This window comes from Lolium rigidum, chromosome 1 (assembly GCF_022539505.1).
Source record: "Lolium rigidum isolate FL_2022 chromosome 1, APGP_CSIRO_Lrig_0.1, whole genome shotgun sequence".
NCBI lineage: Eukaryota > Viridiplantae > Streptophyta > Magnoliopsida > Poales > Poaceae > Lolium > Lolium rigidum.
In genome coordinates, this window is record NC_061508.1 from 54,807,486 (window position 1) to 54,815,231 (window position 7,746).

The following is a 7,746-nucleotide window of genomic DNA, read 5'->3' on the forward strand; positions in this document are numbered from 1 at the left end:
TGGCCCTGTTCGGAGCGACCAAACGCACCAAAACTTCCTTAGGTGGGTAGAACAAAGAATGCCTCAGCTGTTCTTTTTTTTTCTGCCGGGGATGAACCGTTTTGTTATCTAAGCGGTGACAGCCTATGTAATTTTCGGGGATATATTAAAAACGGACGAAATTTTCGGGAAGAAATCTTACTTCCTTTATTAGTAGGTACTAGGACAATGCCCGCGCGTTGCAGCGTAACCTTTCCATCCATCTCCAACATCCCTCCTGATTTGATCGAATTTTTAATAGAACATGCCCGCTAATCTTTTTTTGAGGGATTATTCTAGTCTCTTTGATTTGGGCATAATACGCCTCAAGTTCTCAATCTCTAGTGACGCGGATCTTGCTGGGACCGCCCTGCATCTCCCGATTCCTCCTCCTCTCGCAATTAAATCGTCTTTCCTTGCAGAGTTGTATATCGAACATAGATGCATCATGGTTTGTTGATTCCCAAGTAGGCTTGTATTCTAGGTAGCTTTGCAAGTATATTAGTTAACAGTATAATGGAACCACCAGGACCTCTCCACAGAGTTTGGAAATTCTTGACCGTCGGATCGGACAATCCAAAGGTGTACAGATGTTTAGCTTACCGAATCGGTACGTTCTCCAGATCCCGTAATAAGGCCTTTACCTTTCCAAAGGCCCGTTCCCTTCTAGGGCTGCTACTCCGAATATTGATTTATGCCTTAGCATGTTGATTGGGCCTCGAAATTAGTTAACATGCCAACGTTTTGGGGCTTCAAGTAATTACCGTTCACTTTCATTCATCGTTCTCCTTCTTCGAGCTCGTGCGCCGCCGAGCCTCCTCCGCTCGCCAACATTCCTCCGCACCCGCAGCTGTTCTTGGTCCGCCCGCGCTGCTATTCTTCGTACCCCTGCGACAACTAATCACACTCCCACATGGACAGCTCAATCAGGTTAGATATTCCCACGTCTCTTTCATGGGGCACTGAAAATGGCATGCCCAGCACCCAATCTGCTAGGTCTCACTCATAGGATTTGATTTTGTGTTCCAATATCTCCCTTTGTTCCAAACTGCTTCTCTGACAGCCATGGTTTTTACTAAGCAGCCCGTCTCATGGGGCTGGTCCGGATCCGCCTTTGTATTTCGGAATTCGCTCCTCCCCTGCGCTCGTCCGATGGTTGGATCATTCTATCAATTGGATCTCGAGGCCCAAGGTTCAAGCAATCTATCTGGTTTGTTAATCCACTTTCTTGTTTTTGCATTCAATTAATGTCTTACAATATTTTTCTGATTGACAGTCGATCTTTGGATGCATGTGAGGCGAATTGGTTCAGCTGCATATGTTTCTCTTCTCTTATATCCAGTGAATGTGTGCCCTGATTTTCTATCTACTCCTCAATCATGTTGGCTGCCCATCCCTGCTGGCATGTTCATCACGGTAGCATGTGTGCCACCATCCTCTGGCTCGTATCTACTTATCGGTTGACTCCTCAGTTACTCAGGTCGGCACCGTTCAACTCAACGGATGTTACTCATAACTCTATCTCAAACAAATAACGCCTGCACATCTATGGATTCAATTAGTTTAGATGATGTTGGACTGGTCGGAGGCGTTGTTGATATGCTAGGTTGTTGTGGCACTCAAGTTGGTTAATTTGAACCAGGGGTTATGTGATGACACAAATTGGTTGATTCGTGGAGTACTAGAGGCAAGCATATATTTTTCACAAGGATGTTTATATAATATAAATATAATTATCCTATATTTTGGCTGGATCATGTGGGTTCTAAGAAGTTATAGCTTCGATTATATAGATGTGCTACTAGAATACAGGATCAAGCAATTGCATGTTCCTGTTGGTCCATTAGCTTTGTCATCTGTTGGTGATGGAGCTCATGTTTTACTCATTAGCCTATCGCCATCCTTATAGGACGTGTTTTTTTTATAACCGATTAGTTTCGCTAAATGGCATTGGTTATAGCGTTCAGCATCTTAACCAGAAAGACTTGTTAACATGCTCATATTTTTATTTAGTACAACCTGAATTGGAATGAAACAAGGGGTTCTCATTTTGATGCTAAGCATTATGAGTTTATGAGAGCAAGATGACTGAACTGTTGTAAGTCATTTTTGTACAATTTGTTTCATTCTTTTGGAGGCTATACAAAGATTTGTTCTTGTTCTGTAGGTTTCCTATCATGTGCTTTGTACCATAATTGCATTATGCGGGAACCAAGGTGACACTATAGAGTTTTTAACTTCTGACATGAGCCTCTAAGAGAACTCAAGCCCTAAAAGACCTGTTCGTTTCTGTTGTTCAACAATTTATATGTTGGGCATTTTACAAATACCAATCAATATGGTATTTCTCATAATCCACATTTAAATAGACAGTGCGTTTCATGTATGCAGTTGAAGCAATATAACCCTGTTCTGAAACTGCTCTTTGTTCTTTTTTGGAACAGTTTTACTTTATAGGTCAAGTGTACAATGTCCTCTTAGTAAGCAACAGATTTGACAAGGCAATCACAAATTGAGAAGTATGTGGAGCCCCAAGGTTAGGCATGTGAACAAGCAGTGGAAGGACCTCAAATTTTCCCTCAGATCTTTCGAGGTGGTACTGCTCTTCGACGGAAATACAAACTGGTTGAACCCGATCTGAAGTTTGGGGCATTCACAAAGAGGAGGCGAAGTAAGAAAGTGATAGATGCGAGCCTATGAGTCAGAATAATATGATAGCAGCTTCACAATATCCCTTTGTACTAGCGTTGTAAAGACGACGAGAAACCAAAAGTCACATCAATGTGGTCGAGTTGAACTTGCAGATCTAAAAATCAAAACATTTTCCAGCTAGAAGAAAAAAAACATTTATCCGATGGCATCAAAATCTGCGAGGTACATATTTTTGTAGGTATTTTTTTCATATTTCCGTACATATTACTATCATTATTTTTATTATTGTTGCGTTGAGATGGACGGGCGCGGCAAAGCGCGCTTTTATGGTCTAGTGAACAGGTGAGACACAGCCTAAAGCAGCGATGTGGGATTATTCGTGCGTTCCGATCAAAACAGGCGAACTGTTTATTTCGAATGGTACTTGCGTGTCGTGCGGCCCATGAGAGAAGGCAGCAGCCCAGCCAGTCCTAATATGGGCCACGGACGACTCCCAAGCGGAGACACGCAGCCCAAACCACGATAATTAGGGATGAAAGTTAGACGCGTTCATCGTATCGGGACCTTAGACTGGACGAACAGTTTTCTTCCCTGAACGGTGGCAATGCTTGTAATTCCAACAAAAAAATATGGATAATTAAAAAAGGACGAAAAATAGGGGAGAAACCTTACTTCCTTTATTAGTAGGTACTAGCACAAATGCCCATGCGTTGCATCGGGAGAAAAAAAGACTGCGCTGGCAATTCTTCTGAGGATAAAAATCTCTCAGCCTCCGCGTCCCCGCCGTCAGATGTAATCACTCATAACTGTCATATTGACTTCTGTGTCCTGTTTTGGCTCCAAAATACCACTTTTGCTCCATCAAAACAAAATCGGTTCACCTAAAAATAGTAATAATAAGACACGTCAGACGGAGCTCACCGGAGACTCGTCGGGGACCATGTAGCAAAAATAAATCTACTAATGAAGCAAAATTGCAAAACAATTGTAGCAAAAATTTATCTATTGCAACATCGCAACATCTCTTTTACAAGGACTCCGGTAAGGGCCTTGTTGCACAACCACTTGCTCCTTGCAGCACCAGCATTAACCAATAGTAGTACCCATGCTCTTCATAGGTAGCACTCTAGCTATTCATTTGTACCAGCGCCGCTCGTCTATGATAGCATCACCGCCTCCAGATGGAAGCATCGGCCCAACAATGGCATCACCTCCACACACCCCTCATAGCACCGACATAGTTCCTTTGCAGCGTCGTCTCACACTCCTCACCCCCCGATTCCTTCGTAGTACCGATAGTGTTTTGTCGCAACAGCACCTCACGCCCCATGTAGCAACGCCGAGATTCATTTGTAGCATTGCCGCACCCCCCCCCCTAGCATCGCATCCTCCCACTTGGAGCATCACCTGATCTCACTTGTCGGCACTTCTGGCGGCCACAATTCGGTTTGGCGGAGGTGCTGCAGGGCATTGCCATAGTGGGCCTCCGGGTTGGTGGTGGCCCGCGCGATGGAGGTCGGCGGCAACCTCTTGGGGCTTAGGGCGCCGTGGTGCAGGTCGGCGGATCGTGACTCCGAGAGGCGGCAATCGATGGTGATGGCGGCGGCGATAGATGGGAGGGTGGTGGTGCTGGATGGTTAACGGAAGCGAGCACGATGATCTTTCTTGATCCCATGGTGGAAAACGATGTGGTGTTTGACTCAAGAGATAAGAACGTGGGAGGGCCCCAATGTTGGGACGTGTGTCACAAATTGCCCAGGAGGATGAAGCGCATCCACTAATGGCCGACCCGGAGGTTGGTCCCACCGCAACCTCCGAAGGAATCTAATCATTTTTACGAAAAAATTTTATATATCGACACACATGTTTGGAAAGGATAACTGTGGGGATGGAGCAAGAGCAATTAACGGCTTTGGAACTTCAGTAAACATGTGTAAACATCGTTGGCAATTGAACTCGGTATAATTTTGATGGGGTTCGTTGCATGGAAAACAAAAATTTTCTACCGCAAACAAACAAAACCAAGATCCAATCTAGGAAAAACGCTAGATCTAATCTACTAGATTGAAGCAACGAGAAGGATTGGATCTACATACCCTTGTAGATCGCTAAGTGGAAACAAGATTGAATCTCGTGGTTGATGTAGTCGATCACTTGCCGCTTGCAAAAGCGCGTAGAAGATCTTGACGGTGCCACAGTCGGGCAGCACCTCCGTACTCGGTCACACGTACGGCTCGATGAAGACACCTCCTCCTTGTTCCAGCAAGCGGGGAGATGTGGTAGATGGGATCTAGTCCAGCAGCACGACGGCGTGGTGGTGGTGGAGAGTTTGCGCGGACAGGGCTTCGCCTGTATGCGTTGGGTGGAAGAAACTAGGCAAAAGTTGGAGCAAACGGAGCAAACGACCGCGGAACAAAAATCTGATTTTGCGTCGTGGGTGTCCTCTTTATATATGCGCAAGAGGCGGTGGTGACCAGCGTGCAAGCCACGGCAAAGAACGATCAAATCGATCGGCCGATCGGCAAGGCAACGTATTGTTTGTTTCTTGCCGTACACGCATACATGGCCAGCCCATGTCCTGCGCCTTGCACGCTTGAGCAGCCAAACTGGCCTGCTCGCGTGAGTGCTGCGGCCGGCCGGTCGGCCCAGCTGGCCAGGCTTGGCCCTTTCATTTTCTTTTGCCTCTTTTATTTGATAAGTTTGTCTATATGAGCTACTTAATTGGCCCATTAGCAAAACTACTTATAGACTAGTTTTAGCCCCACATTTATTTCTACTAAATAAATTAATATTAATATTTACTAATTCAATTAATTAATAAATCATTAATCATCTTCCCGGAACAATTCCGTAATTCTCCAAAACTATTTTTTTAATCCCAAAACTACCCCTAGCAACATCGCAACCTTAAGTGTGCACCCTACGGTTCGAGAATGTGCAGACATGACCGAGACGCCTCTCCGATCAATAATCATCAGCGAGACCTGGAGATCCGTAATGACTCCTACATATTCAACGATGAACAATGTGATCGAATGAACCATTTACATACGATACCGATTCCCTTTGTCTCGCGATATATTACTTGTCCGAGGTTTGATCATTGGTATCTCGATACCTTGTTCTACCTCGTCTCCTGACAAGTACTCTTTACTCGTATCGTGGTATGTGGTCTCTTATGAACTATTCATATGCTTGCAAGCCATTTAGACGACATTCCACCGAGAGGGCCTAGAGTATATCTATCCGTCATCGGGATGGACAAATCCCACTGTTGATCCATATGCCTCAAGCTCATACTTTCCGGATACCTAATCCCACCTTTATAACCACCCATTTACGCAGTGGCGTTTGATGTAATCAAAGTACCCTTCCGAGCATAAGTGATTTACACGATCTCATGGTCGAAAGGACTTGGTAACTATGTATCGAAAGCTTATAGCAAATGAACTTAATGACGTGATCTCATGCTACGCTTAATTGGGTGTGTCCATTACATCATTCACATAATGACATAACCTTGTTATTAATAACATCCAATGTTCATGATCATGAAACTATGATCATCTATTAATCAACAAGCTAGTTATACAAGAGGCTTACTAGGGACTCCTTGTTGTTTACATAACACACATGTATCAATGTTTCGGTTAATACAATTATAGCATGGTATATAAACATTTATCATAAACACAAAGATATATATAATAACCACTTTATTATTGCCTCTTGGGCATATCTCCAACAGTCTCCCACTTGCACTAGAGTCAATAATCTAGATTACATTGTAAGGTACCTAACACCCATGGCAATCTGATGTTGGTCATGCTTTGCCCTAGGGAGAGCTTTAGTCAACGGATCTGCTACATTCAGATCAGTGTGTACTTTGCAAATCTTTACTTCTCCATCTTCGATGTACTCGCGAATCGAATGGAAACGCAGCTTGATATGCTTCGACTTCTTGTGTGACCTTGGTTCTTGTGCATTGGCGATGGCACCCATGTTGTCACAATAAATGACTAGTGGGTCCAATGCACTAGGAACCACACCAAGCTCAACAATGAACCTCTTCATCCATACCGCTTCGATGAAGCCTCCGAAGCCGCTATGTATTCCGATTCCGTTGAAGACTTCGCCACCGTGCATCTGCTTGGAGCTGCACCGGCCTACTGCTAGACACCATTCAATATAAACACGTACCCGGATCGAGACTTAGAGTCATCGGGATCGGTGTTCCAACTTGCATCGGTGTAGCTGGTTACAACGAGCTCTTGGTCACCTCCATAACAAAGAAACATATCCTTAGTTCTTTTCAAGTACTTCAGGATATTCTTGACCGCTGTCCAGTGTTCCATTCCTGGATCACTTTGATATCTGCTAGTCAAACTAACAGCATGCGCTATATCCGGTCTAGTACACAACATGGCATACATGATAGAGCCTACTGCCGGGGCATAGGGGATCTGATTCATCCTCTCTCTTTCTTCTGCCGTAGCCGGACCTTGAGTCTTACTCAAGACCTTACCTGGCAACATCGGTAAGAACCCTTTCTTACTTTCATTCATTCTAAACTTCTTTAGAATCTTGTCCAGGTATGTACTCTGCGAAAGCCCTATTAGGCGTTGATGGCGTGTAACTCACACGTTCGTTGGGAACCCCAAGAGGAAGGTATGATGCGCACAGTAGCAAGTTTTCCCTCAGAAAGAAACCAAGGTTTAATCGAACCAGTAGGAGCCAAGAAGCACGTTGAAGGTTGATGGTCGCGAAATGTGATGCGGCGCAACACCGGGATTCCGGCGCCAACGCGGAACCTGCACAACACAACCCAAGTACTTTGTCCCAACGAAACAAGTGAGGTTGTCAATCTCACCGGCTTGCTGTAACAAAGGATTAAACGTATCGAGTGGAAGATGTTTGCAAAGAAAACGAGTAAAACAAGTAGATTGTATGCTATGTAAAGAATAGGACCGGGGTCCACAGTTCACTAGAGGTGTCTCTCCCATAAGATAAAAGCATGTTGGGTGAACAAATTACAGTCGGGCAATTGACAAATAGAGAAAGGCATAACAATGCATA

The 7,746-nt window shown here is 44.5% G+C and overlaps 1 long non-coding RNA gene across 1 annotated transcript; it reads left to right on the forward strand.

The window, feature by feature from the left end:
• Nucleotides 1–833: 833 nt before the first annotated feature.
• On the forward strand, nucleotides 834–2,867 carry LOC124685368. Its single transcript, XR_006997417.1, has 3 exons — nucleotides 834–948; nucleotides 1,102–1,498; nucleotides 2,463–2,867. It is a non-coding gene; the product is annotated as an uncharacterized LOC124685368 (long non-coding RNA).
• Nucleotides 2,868–7,746: the final 4,879 nt, after the last annotated feature.